The sequence below is a fragment of the Agelaius phoeniceus genome, chromosome Z (genome assembly GCF_051311805.1).
Source record: "Agelaius phoeniceus isolate bAgePho1 chromosome Z, bAgePho1.hap1, whole genome shotgun sequence".
Lineage (NCBI taxonomy): Eukaryota > Metazoa > Chordata > Aves > Passeriformes > Icteridae > Agelaius > Agelaius phoeniceus.
In genome coordinates, this window is record NC_135303.1 from 87,717,888 (window position 1) to 87,731,488 (window position 13,601).

The window sequence follows — 13,601 nt, forward strand, 5'->3', positions numbered from 1 at the left end:
CTAAAGATGGAGAAATGCTGCCTGCAGTATCCCTGAGCAAAGCACATGAGGAAACCAGTGGCAAAACACAGGCAAAATCATCTTTGCAACTATAGCTACAGAAGCATTTAGGTAATGCTTCTCCCTTCAAAAGATGGGCATGCTTCCCCTTTCTGACAGATGCCTTTCTACCCAAGCTCACAGCAAGTGATTTTTATATCTGAAACACACTCAATAGAATAAAGAACAATAGATGTACAGCTGGAAACATATCCAACCCAGCAATCCGAAAGGCTGCTTCTAAACATCTGACTCAGGAACTTTAAAAAAAAATATGAAAAAATTATTAAACTAATTCAGAAACAAAAAAAAAATTGTTTTGTTTTAGTTCACTTTGTTTTTCAGATAGACTTACTCCAACTTCCCTTTATGTAAAAGGAGGAGTCCTGTTTTAGATTCCAAATGCCTTAACGGCACTGAAGTATGTATTAGATGCAATCACAGAAAAACAGCATTGCAGAGGGTCTTAAGAGGGTGTGTAATCCATGCAGTTCTTTCCCCAAGGCAGGATCAACTACTCTAAGCCATTTGCAAGAGAAGATTGTCTATCTCATGTTCTCAGTAATGACCAGTGATGTATTGCAAACCATGTACTTACATACATTACACCAGAATTTGGAGAATACCAGCCAGATTAAAGTCTTACCAGCTGACACTGTGCAGACCTGTAGAAAGAAGCAATTCCAGTTCTGAACAGCCTTTGGTCTCAGCAGAAAAAGCAGCTAAGGGCGAGAGAAATAATGTGTCATCATGGTTATTTTGTGTGGAATTTCTAACTTTTTAGTATTAGCCTAATTTATCTTGGGTGTTTTACAGCTAATAGCAAACCTCCAGCTGATCACAACTTGTGTTAACAGAAGTTACTGAAGTTTTCTGCGTATTATTTGTACACACTGTACAAATAATATGCAGAAAAGAAAAAAAAATTCTGTATAGGACTCCTCTATAACCCACCTCTCCCACATACTCAAATGGAAACAAAGACTTCTATACCTAGCAGGATGTTTTGGTTGTTTGTTTGTTCTTGGGGTTTTTTGGTTTTTTTTTTGTTTGTTTGTTTGTTTGGGTTTTTTTTTGACTGTACATTTACAGAAAAAAATGCTGCCTTTGAAAATAAATAATAATTAGAAAAGCATAGCACATAATGGAGTTTTCCCAACACAGCAAGCAGCTGTGAAGCCAAACAAGCTTATCCACATTCCCTGAGTGATGGTTTATGTTTTGACATTGACTAACTCATCCATGCTCAGGGCACAAGCACTCAGACAATCTCCATCACCAGTTTCCCATTAGAAATCTTGATCTCTGCTGAAACAAGCTCAATTCCCTTCATTATTTCCCAGCTGACAGACGGCTTGAGAGGGAGGATATTACAAGTGTCAGTCTCTTTGCCTCCGGACAGGCCATGGATGACACAAGAAGGAGAGAAACAAACAAATAAAAAATATCTCTCTTTGTGTGGTAACTTTTAATGCGTTTGCTGTACCACTATGCTTCATTCATTCTCCCAAAACTAGTTTAGCAGGATTATTTTCTTGGAAATCCTTCAGAGAAGGTGCTCTCTATCCCCTTTTTCTCTGAATTTTTGTCAGGCTCTTGCTATTTCACAGAAAGAAGGAGATAATGACAATCCATCCTGAAGAGCTATTTTGTTATTAGAAGGAGTTATAAAGCTCTTCAAATTAGTTTTTTAATAAAATATAGCAAATATTTTTGAGAAAGATAGTGTTTTCTTATTAAACAAGACAAAGAAGGAGAAGATGAACATTAATGTAGGCTTTTCCATAAAAATCTTCAGAAGGATCATTTTATTTGTATTAATAATTGCATTGTTTCGGCAATGAGAGTTGAAGATTGAGATCTGTAGGTTAATAACAATTGTCATAACTCCTTTAGCTATGACAGATGTATGATGTTTTGTGCTAAGAATTTGTCATAAACATAGTGAAAAATAGCCCCTGACCTGAAAATTCTACTGTTTGAAGGCAGAAAATAGACAAAATTGAGAAGGAGCATGAAGAACAAAATGAAAGTGTGTTTTCCACTCAGTACATGTCATTTGAGAGTACAAACTGGTTCTAAACATGCACACAACTCTTCCCTCTTACTCTGCCCTCACCTTAGGGTGTTTGTGGATATATCCCATGGTTTTCTGTGTGCAGGTACTCCAGAACTGTCCTTAGATAATATAATTAGGTGCAAATTAAGCATTTATTAATCCATTCTTTGGTGACTGAATGTCATGAAATAACTTTCATCCACAGCTGCAAAATTTCTTAGCTTTTAGAACATGACTTTCACTGCCTACTAAGAACAGTCCCTAACCCACACTGGTTGCTTGCCAAGGAATATCTTAGGAGGTTGATAATTGTCATAATCCAAACCCACATCTAGCACTTTTCTGCTTAGTAGTATTAGTAATCATCTTCCAGTATCCGTGAGTGTTCCCAGGAAGTGTTTTGCTCATTAAGGTAACCATTCCCTATCTGTCCCCTCAGGTGAGTTCTGTGATGGCCAGAGAAAGAGCATCACCACATCTGAGTTTCATTAAATGCATATGAGTAATACCATCTGAGAGGAAAGATAAAATAAGATTGGCAATGTAGGGATGTCACAAGGGTAGTTATTGCCAAAGAGGATCTGTAGCCTCTGGAATATGAAAATACAAGTATGGACCACATCAAAAATTAAAACACTTCCTCTTAGATTTTAACACACAATTTTGAGGAAAATTCTCATTATAAAGCTAGGATTTGTTTTTTTCTTTGGTTGATTTTTTTTTTAGTATCGAATAAAAGGCTCTAATCAAACAAAACAGAAGCAAAACATCAATATTCTGGCATTAAATGATGAGGAAAAAAAAAAGAAATGCAAAAAATAAGGTAAATGATACAAAATAAAATAAGTAATGGAAAAACAAAGGAGGACAGGTATAATGTCTCAAGAAATCTAGTAATGACCTGCTAGAGGATGGAGGAGAAGGAGGTGCACTTTGCTTTATTGTGTATTTCTGTAGAGTGCAGTAAAAGAAAATTCTACCATCTGTCATCTTCAAGAATTTGGCATGCTATGACGTTGGGCAGGTTTGTTCATACTTCCAATCTGCTGCTCGTTCATTTCTGCTGAACAGTTTTGTTCTCCACTTCTCCCACATAGTTTTTATTTTTATCATTATTGTTATTATTTGGAAGCTGGATTATGTATCATTATTTTTCTATAGCTTGAATTCTGGGAGCTAAAGTAAAATAAAATCATAGTAATAAAAAAGAACAAGCTACCAAAAAAAAAAAACAAAGCTATTCTGCCTCCATCACCTGGCTCAGTCTTCCTTTTTGATTTTTCCAGATGCCATTTATGTATATTTTTTATAGTGATTAGGCTTTTCCAACTCAGTGTTTGGGATACAATATTAAATGAAATGTATCATAATGAACATTAATATAACACTAATTTTTACTGATATTAAAATCCATAAGTAATATATAAGAAATGAATGTAAGTAGGTTGCATTTCCTATTAGGGAAAGTATATTTCTTCAGGATACAGCAGGGAAATGTCCCTGTCAGAAGTTACAATTGCAAATTCAAAAGATGGAATTTCCTTGCCGTATGTCACTGAGAGCCCTAGATGTGGGATTTGTTTAACCCATCTGGCCCATCTGGGTGATAATGTGGATATCAATTCTCAGCTGATCTCCCATCTGGAGAGATCCCTGCCACCTCTGTATGCTCCAAACAGAGGCCACCAAAACAGAAGGGCTTATTGTTTCTCACTGACAACCAGGAGGACCTAGACAACCATTTCAGGGTAGAGGTTGACATTTGCTGTAAATACTAGACAAATAAATCTGTTCCTAAACCACACCAGGAGAGCCGGGTTCCTAAATCTGCTGCATTAGAGCTTCGAAAGGATAAAACTTGTGGCCTAGTAGTCCAGGATACCAATTAAGTTTCCTTGATTTCATAATGTCCTGAAAAAAAAAAAAAAAAAGAAATGGCTTTTAATTTGAGCAGCCACTTAAGATTTTGTTAGACTCTGTCTCCTATTTCATATTCCAGATATCCAAGATTGATACATCGTCTTATTTCAGTCACAATTTAACTAAAAAGCAGACTTCAGGATTGTCCACATGGCTTTCAGGAGAAATTTTAGAATCAATATGTAGCTTCAAGAGGGAAGAGGTTGTTTTGTAGAAAAAAACCACATAGGAGTAGAAAAAGATTCAAATTGTTACTTGTAGAATGAAGAATGTCAAAATACAATACATTTGAAGCAGATTACTGAAAGACTATTTAACAGAAGTTTCAGCACAATATGTTTTCAATATTTTAAAATTTATTTATGTGTAAGATTTCTTATTGGTATAAATTACGACAGTTAAAGCAACTTTGGTGAACTGAAATTATTATAATTATGTAATGGGGTGAAGATCTAAGTTTGAGGGAAATGAGTATTTGTTCAGATTAAGGAATACTTTGTGTTGTTTGATTTTAACCTGAAGGGAAAGAAAGAGGATTTGGGATTATCAGGAGAGGCAAAGAAAAGCTAGAAAATTATTCATTAGGCTAAGAAGCAGATAGACCTGCAGGGAAAAACTTAAGACTCGAAATATTGAGAGTGGTGATGACTCAGGGGAGTTATACTAGACTTGGAGCAGTGAGTTTCATAGCACAGTTTGGCCCACGGCCTGGAAAGAGTCTTCTTGCTGTCTGTCAATGTTCAAAGGAATATTCTTCAAATTTAGCACTCTCTTTATAGTGTCTTCCATCTGGGGATCTGTAACATCAAGGTGTAAGAGACATCAAAATTTGGCCAAGTAGTTTACAATTCAGGGGAAAGTGCTTCTAGCCATGGTGACACATGCTACGTAATCAATAAATAACATTTACAACATCTGTGTGAAGAATTGTCTTGGTAATTAAGACATAAGTAGACACCTTTCTCATAAGTCAGGTTTAACAGATCAATTGAGCAATAATGATGGAATGCAGATTTTCTTTGGTTGCTTGGTTGCACTTTTTTATTTTTTGCTTTGTTGTGTGGCTTGTAGGTTTTTGTTTGTTTCTTTGTTTTTGTTTTTGGTTTGTTTGTTTGGTTTTTTTTTGTTTGATTTGGTTTGGTATGGTTTTTTAATTTGACTTTTTGTGGGGGGTTGGAGGGGTTGGGGTGACTTGAAATTGAAGTTAGAAAATGGGATTTGTGGAATTTCCAGGAAAAAAAAAATGACTTCTAGAAATTTCATGTGGTGAGAATTGATACAAGTGAAGCAGAGAAATAAAAAAAAAAAAAAACCACCAAAAAACAAACCACAGTCTAAGGAAAGATGAGGGAAAGCACCTTGATTTTCCACAATCTCCCCTGTAAAGTGTCTTTCTCAACATCCTTTGCACAACACAGTGCAATATGTGACACAGCCCTGACAGTACAGAGGTCCTCCCTATTGTCTCTCTGAACTTTATAAACTCAAATTATCTGATCCACAAGTGCTTGTGTATGAACCACTACCTCAAGGACTTCTACAACTCACCTCTCATTCTGTTCCTTTCCTCTAATTAGTCAAAAATCCAATGAAGACAATTAGCATAAGAGAAAAAAAAGAACAACACAAGTAGGACTATTTGGTGCTGGGTAACCATCCTAGGGAAAGGCTCCTGTCTCCAGGTCTAGCACTGATTGTGACACCTATTTCATAAGAGTAAACCAGTCCAGAGGTACTTCAGCACCATTCTCAGGCTTTATACAAATGCTCTCACATGTGATTTGTAGATGAAGTTCAGAGAAGGTGAACAAACAAAATTCATTAAAAACAGGTGGAGGAAAAGGTGAAGAGAAAAATCTTCCCTTGTCCATTCAAGTACTGACAAGAAGTCATGAAGCATGAGCTTAGCATATACCAGGAGACAACTGTCATACTTCATACTGGTATCATTTTTCTCATCAAAAAACCTTGTTGTTCTGACTGTGACAATACTTGGTTGGCCTTTTGTTATGTTCTCATCTGCTTCTGGTTATCTAGTCATTACCCATCAAACTCTGCTGTCATCAGCCACTACTATGCAATTTTTTGGTTCACTGTAGGTCAAGGATAACAAATATTTTTGATTGCATCTTATTTTCTTCGTGTCTTGGAGGGGGGAAAAACAAACAGTTAATCTATTTCATTTTACTGATCACCATCAGGAGTTCTGGATGGGTAATTTTGTGTTGTTACTCTGTCCCCATCTCATAAAGTTTCATTTACTGCCTTTTTAAACAAATGATGACTCCAAATCTATTTGTCACACAATAGCTCTCAAACATGCCAAACAATAACTATTACTATTCTTGGCTTGTTTGATCCAAATGGCATTTGCAGACATTATTCCTCCCCTCTCCTTGATATGACTTCAATAGAAACCTTTAAATAAATAAAACAAAACCCAGAGCAAACCTCAAAAACAATAAACCAACACACAAGACCTGGAAAATAAATACAAAACAGTGGCTGTTACCATTATAAGTGGGGAAATCCAATTATGAGTTGTCAATATTGTTCCTCTTTCAATTGCTTCAGAAACATTCAGATGTGTATAATTTTTAGGGTGATTTCATTGGCTTTGTCAAAAAGAAACAGAAATTATGTAGCTGAAAGTGGAGTTGACCCCCAAAATTTTTCTTGTACATAAACATGCAAATACACACACATATATACAGAGACACAAACACAGAGTGGTCGATATCAATTTTCAAATGTTCTATTGATTTCAGTAGGCCTTAATTTCAAGACAAACAATAGTTTCTTTTGTAATTTCCATGCTGCTGATATAACTGCCATCATTGCTGACCTGTATGTTGTCAAATAATATTGATTGGGCATGAAATGGAGCAAGGAGGGGCTGGCAGCAAGGTGTGTGGTGGGAGGAGTGAAGACTATGAGTGCCTTCTCATTAATTAAAGGAATAAATGACAGGGATGCAACAACTTTGAAGTGGAGTAGCTGAGGGGGCTGGGTCCTCAGGCTGAACTTGGATCTCCATTATGAATTTGGGACTCTCTCTGTAGCCCTATCCCCACCCTCTCCCATGCTGGATTCTTCTATCAGTTCAAGCTACAGATTCATGGGAGGTTTTTCTGCTTCAATTCTTTAAACGCTTTTCTAAATAAAGCCAGGGAAGGATGCTGTTATGAGGAAACTGCTGGGGGCTCCAGAGCCACAGGTTTTCTCTCTGCTCTATCAGTGGCTGGTGAATCCAGAATCATGCTTCCAAATTTGCTAAGAGTTCTGCATGGTCCCTTTGAACCATCTTCATTCTCAAAAGTGTGGTTTCAATTTCTTTGTCTGCCTTGTCCTTTAAATTGTAAGGTTCTTATGAAAAGTGATTAAGTGACTTCACAGAGCTCTTACAGGGCCATGTCCTTGAGCTTCTGGAAGCTGCTGGGCTACAGATACATTTCTGGAAGTGTTGGAATTGTGTCAAGTGCCATAACTGAAGTTGCCCAACCTACGGACAAACAGGGCAGCTTCAGGACTAGACTTTAAAACTCATTCTGGTGACTAGAGCCTTTACTTGGATTGTCAGTCCAGAGATTTACTTTGCAGGACTCCATCCAGTATCTTATGCTCTCTAAATCAATATTAAATCCAAAGTATCCTCATAATCATGTCCAAACTTGGAGTTATGGATATTTGAAAGAAGCCTCTGGCTCTCATGCAGAAAGGAGAATATTCATTCACTTGCCTAGACAACATGCTGACTGGTGTAATTATATTCTACCAGCTCAGATTTCTCCTGCAGTATCTGCTGGCTTTGAAATCATTCTTAACTTCCTGTCCTGAGCTGCTTTGTAGTATGGCTGTGTGTTTTAAATCATCTGAATCAGCCATGTATCTGCAGTGATGATACCACAGCTGACTCATGCATTAGTGTACATACCTCAACTCAATTAATCTTCCTCCAAGGAAACTGCATAAATAACATCTTATGACTACACATTACCCAGGATCTTTCATCCTAAAGCATTTTAGTATGTCTCACTAGGCTATATGTGCGTACACATTTATACATGTATGTATATGCACTCACAGCAAGAAAGGGCAGTAATGCAGCGTCGGGATCCAAATTCAGATCATAGATGAAAAAAAAATCCAGCTTCAGGGTATTCTGGTAGTCTGTGCACTTATTTACACTAACATTTTGCTTAACTGACTTGATTAGGATTCAGGAGAATTTAGATGCAATATACCAGGTTAATCCATAGCATTGATATGAGCCTATGGGTAAAATACTAGGCCCTTTTGGAATCATTATAGAAATTCCCAAAGGACTGAAAACTTCTTTTTGTCTAGGAATCATTCCCTCCAGCATGACAGTGCACCCCTCACTGGAGTGGGAAGCAGCTGCAAAGCTTTAATGAATGAAAAAGAATATAATATCCAGCTAAAACTAGAGTCGGAATTATAAGTAGGCAAATCAACCAACAGTTACTCAAATTTAAATCTATTGAGGATGCTGGGGTTAATGACTAGTTTATGCACTACATTTCCTTCCTTTAATATTATTTTAATATTGTTGTATTTTATTTTAATTACATTCAATCTTAGCTTTTCTGTTACTTTATAGAGGAAGCATATTTGTGCTCGCTAGCTTGGAACAAAGCAAGAAGCAAATGTCAAACTTACACCATCACCATGGGATCTAAGGCTCAGTTTAATTCTGGTTAAGACAGATCTAAATTAAAAGTACTTTCCTTTCCCTGTGGACTCCTTATTTAAAGATGACAGGTCCCCAAGTGTGTGTGTTTGTGAGACTAAATGTTGTACTGAAGGATCATGAGCAGAGCACAAGAGAAAGACAGATAAAAGAAACAAATAGATGTAATGGATTATTTCAGATACTAAGACTTGTTTGAATTTCCCACCTTTTTAAAATGCATCTGTTAATCTTGTTCTGTGTGAAGAGGTCTTTTACCTTTCAGTCTGAGGAGTGCAAACTAACTATAAGAATCACATGGCACATGGAAAATTGTGACATGCGTGGGGAGAATCTGTTGTAGAAGTAACTGGTCCCAAACCTTCAAATTGTGTATTCTGCTGTCTGAGAAGGGAAATCTTGCACAATCTCAAAAAAATCACTACTGTGTTCTCTAGGGATTTACTTATTTATTGATAGGAAAAGTTCAAAATATTCTGGAGACCCACCAAGGTAAAAGTCTCAAGTATTAGATGTTGGTAGCTAACTGCTGAAAACAACTGTTCAAATTTTGCTGCATTTACAGGCATGTGTGCCAGTAAGGACAAAATGGTTGAACAAATTAAGATAAAGTAGATGTGAACACAAATATGAGCACAAGGCTGTTCAAATCTCCAGAAACATCTGACAGCTTGGGAAATAAATTTCTATGGAGAAATTTTCCCCAATCCCTTGACTTCATGCGGTCAGTGAATGGCATTCATTCACAGTTTTATCAACAGAATGGAATATTGGCTGGATCAGTCTGTCAACAAGGAATATCAAACCATTTTGTCCATATAAATAAATCACCTGCTCTTTACTATTTTTTCTTTATTTGTGGAGGAAATGGGGCTATTAAAATGGCCTCTGCATTCCAACATAAGAATGGGGAAGATGCTTCAATGTAGACAAAGCATGTAGTGCAGTCAAAATTGCCACCATACAAAGAACAATGAGGATGCAAAAAGTGCAATAAAATGCATACAAAGGAACCTTTGATTGCCCAGTGCCTGATTTATAAAATGGATTTGTGGTAAAAATGATGTTTTATCATTCAGATGTTGAGGTCCCCGATATAAACACACACAATAAAATTACAGTGGCTGTTTTACTCAAGGGCTTGAGAAACCACTGTCACCCCTAACTAATATGTAAGAAAGCTGTGAATGTTCACTTCTGTGGATATTAGTTAAATGATGTCTGCTTCTGATAGAAATGAGAAGTTTTTAATTTCTCATTAAAAAGATAATTATTGGGGATATTCAGAAGTATAGGAGAGTGTGTGGGGTTTAATCAAACATCTTTTCTGTGTTGTTCCTCAAAGTTAGCATTAAGAAAGACACTCTATCCCACTCCAGTCCTTTCTCCCACTCAGAAGTTGCTAATTCCTTCACCTTTCCACTATTTCTCAGCCACTTGTGGCCTCATCAAGAAAATCACAGAGGCTGGAGAACTTCTGCTAGTATTAACTCCTTAACAGTATAAGCTTTGTGCCACAAAGAAAAGAAATGGGGTAAAAGATTAAGAATCGGGATTTCTCCAAGTGAAATTGTTTCTATCCAGAACCTCCACTATTTTGGTTGATCCAGGTTTGTCTACTTTCATACAGCAATGGGAACATCTTTGTCATGATCTGGCATTTCACACAGAGAGATGGGTGACTATAACTGTCTTTACATCTTTGTGAGTCCAAAGATTTAGCCAGGACAACAAGCTATGTCTTGTGTCAAACCAGGACAGGAATATTGGAGGCCTGCTTTGCTAAACAATAAGCTATATGTAATAATAATAAAAAAAGAAACATCCAAAAAACCAACCAAACAAAACAAAACACAAAACGAAAACCAAACCAAAATAGAAACCCAAAACAACAGAACAAAACAAAGAAACAAAAACAAAAGCAAAATCCCAAACCAAACTAAATCAAAACCAACCAGTAAATTCAGAAGGACAATGACTTTCACATCATTTGATAAGCCAGGACAAGGACTCAACAGGATATGTGGTAAATCACAGCAGAAAAAGAAACAGAGATAGCTGTAACTCAGGGTATTCACAGGTCTTTGGATGATACTTGTTCTCAGTATGAGGAGATCTCAGGCACTGGGGCACTTTGAAATGATTTTAACTCTCAACAGGACTGTAAAACTTCAATGGATACAATGGCAAGAGTGATGAACACAACAGGACCAGCTTTTACATCAAGCTGCAGCAGGCATTGAGGATAAGGGGTTAATAGATGTAAATGAATACATTAAAAAAAGATGAATACTTGAGTTCATGTTCTCAGACCAAACACATGCAAACTAGTCAGTTGACTTAAAGCTGCCTTTCTCAGGAAAACAGATTCCTAATTCTGGGTTGCTTGAATGATTGCCACCTTCTTTCATTCATGGCTACAAATGCTCTTTCAAGTTTAGCTTAGTTGGTAGTCGTAAGTTTGCTGTAATCTCAGTAGCCAGATCACAGTCTGGCTTCCCTCTGTGTTTATAGTGATTTAAATTCAAACCTTCTCAGTTGTGGATGACTGTACTAGCTTCAAGACAGTACATTGTTTCATGCATGGAAATGTTATATTTGTGCCCAGAATTTTTCAGAGGTGTTCATAAATGAACTGAGAAAGTCCAAAGATCTGAGAAAGCTTCAGGCCAGTATTTTCATTTCAGCCAGGCTCCCAAAGAAGAGGTTTTAATGACATGAAGACAAAAAAAACTCATTGGTACCTTCTTAATCCCTTCCATATTAAAAAAAAAAAAAAATCTGTACAAAATGAAACCATTTCTAGCAGAGGACTTGAGCTCATGCCCATCCAGAGTGTCTATGCTGTTGAGCTACCATACTAGGAGATTGGTGTAGGACAGATCCTTATGGGCCTAAATGTTGTACAATGGAGAATTTGGACCCAAACACTTCAGTGATAACTGGGCAAACACTAACCACAGACTACTTCTGTTAATCTAACTCTGCACCAAGCAGCTGACCATTAACACTGGAGGCTCTTAACCTGAACCAGCTGCTGCCTTAGACAAGAGCAAATATATCAGTTGCCTGCAACCTGCTTGCTGCTCTGGAAAAGAGCCAGAGTGGGGTAGGGGAAGAGAAAATGATCCAGCCAGTAAGTCAGGCAGAGCACCTTTTGTTCTGGATGATGGGAAGGCTGTGCTCTCAGGGCAAAGACCCTAGGGAAGGATAATGGTTCCCTGTACCCGAGTCTTCCTGCTTCTGTATTTCTTGGTTATATTCCCCTCAATTTCCACACTCCCCTATGTTTGTTGTCAGGTGTAGTTAATGTGAATACAAACTGTAAATGCCATTGAGTTTGGGTTTCTTTTTTTTTCATTTTTGTTGTTGCTGTTTTGCTTTGTTTTGTTATTGCTTTTCTTCCTCACATCCCCAAAGAAACATCAAAGTACAAAGGAAAGAAGGCAATGCTAAGAACAAGAGTGAAAACCAAACAAAAAGGCAGAGGGAGAAAAAAAAATATAGAGACGAATAAAAGAATCTAGTGGTGGCCCTGCAGAACTTTCTTCAAGGGGGTTAGGTTTCCTTCAGAGAAAGTTTAGATATACGTTTGTTTGTTTACATTTTTGAATTGGGGCTGTTGGTGCGCATTCAGAGGAGAACAAAAGCAATGCAAATTTCAGGGGAGGTGATCAGTGCAGCAGGCTGCTGACAAGGGCCACCTGGCTACTGCAAGCAGCCCATTGCCCGCTGTGCTCACCTGCTTAAATATTAACAGCAAGGGGGAAGGCGGAAATGTATCAATTAAACATCAGGACTGTCTGAGCAGGAAGATGGATTGTTTTCAGGACACAATGCAGGCAGTTGCATCCCCTGACTTCTGATCTTGCCTGCCAAACCTTCTGAATGTTAACCTATGCTAACGTGTTTTATCTCCCTCCTCACCCTTCCCTACCAGGACGTGATCGTGACACATAAAGGGAACAGCATTAATTTTCCAAAAGTGAGGAACAGAGATTCAATATTAGCCCAGAAGCAGATCTGCACTGACTGCAGCTCCAGACCAGAACCTGGCATCTTTCTTCTACACATATTCCTATTACCACACATATCCGGTTTTGAAACATCTGCTTATGGGAATTGTCTCCAAATTGTGGCACATTTGGTGAACGGGTATAAAAAAAAGTTAATCTGAAAAGTCTAAGGAAAAGGAACCTCATGCACAGTGACCTTGTTGGGTGATGGCTTGCAGTTGTGTACAGTGCTAGCCAGGCAGTGGGAGTTCACCTGCAAGCTTGGTAGGCATTATGGCAGATGGTCTGAAATAAGCTGAAACCTTTCAGCTCTTACCAGTACCTTAATTCCATACTGGCCTCATTTTGGTTTGAATTTCAAGAGACTTAAAACATTTTTACCTCTTCAGCTGCGCTATATAAAATACTTGCTGACAGTTCAAATCTGGAGATAATTTACTCTACTCCTATTTCTAAGAACTAATTACCTGTTTGTATAAAATGATGAAATCTCATTATATTAAGAAAAAAAAAAACCAAAAAAAGCCCAAAACCACCATTCATTTCATTATGCTATCCAATTACTGCTGTGCTTGTACAGTATTATGTTACTGCCTGATCACAGTATATACTGTACAGATGTGTTACTTTAATTAAACAAATGTAACTAGTCATACAAAGCAACAGCAATTCAGAATGAGTACTAGCCATTGATCTTGAGTTTAGTTTAACCAGTGGAGGGTGAATGCAGGGTTTTGTCTTGCAGAAAGATTAGTTCTTTTGGTTTCCATAATCTTTTTAAATGCAGTGATTGCTTACAGTTCCTTCAAATCATAGCTGACAGTCTAAGGCTGGACAAAAGGCTTTTGTTGTGAGT

The 13,601-nt window shown here is 37.4% G+C and overlaps 1 long non-coding RNA gene across 1 annotated transcript in view; it reads left to right on the plus strand.

Moving 5' to 3' along the window:
- LOC143692191 (uncharacterized) overlaps nt 1–12,691 on the plus strand; it is a 48,399-nt gene extending 35,708 nt beyond the window's left edge. The window contains exon 4 of the long non-coding RNA XR_013180050.1: nt 12,670–12,691. This is a non-coding gene — a long non-coding RNA (uncharacterized LOC143692191). The remainder of the gene's footprint in view (nt 1–12,669) is intronic.
- The last annotated feature ends 910 nt before the right edge of the window (nt 12,692–13,601 follow it).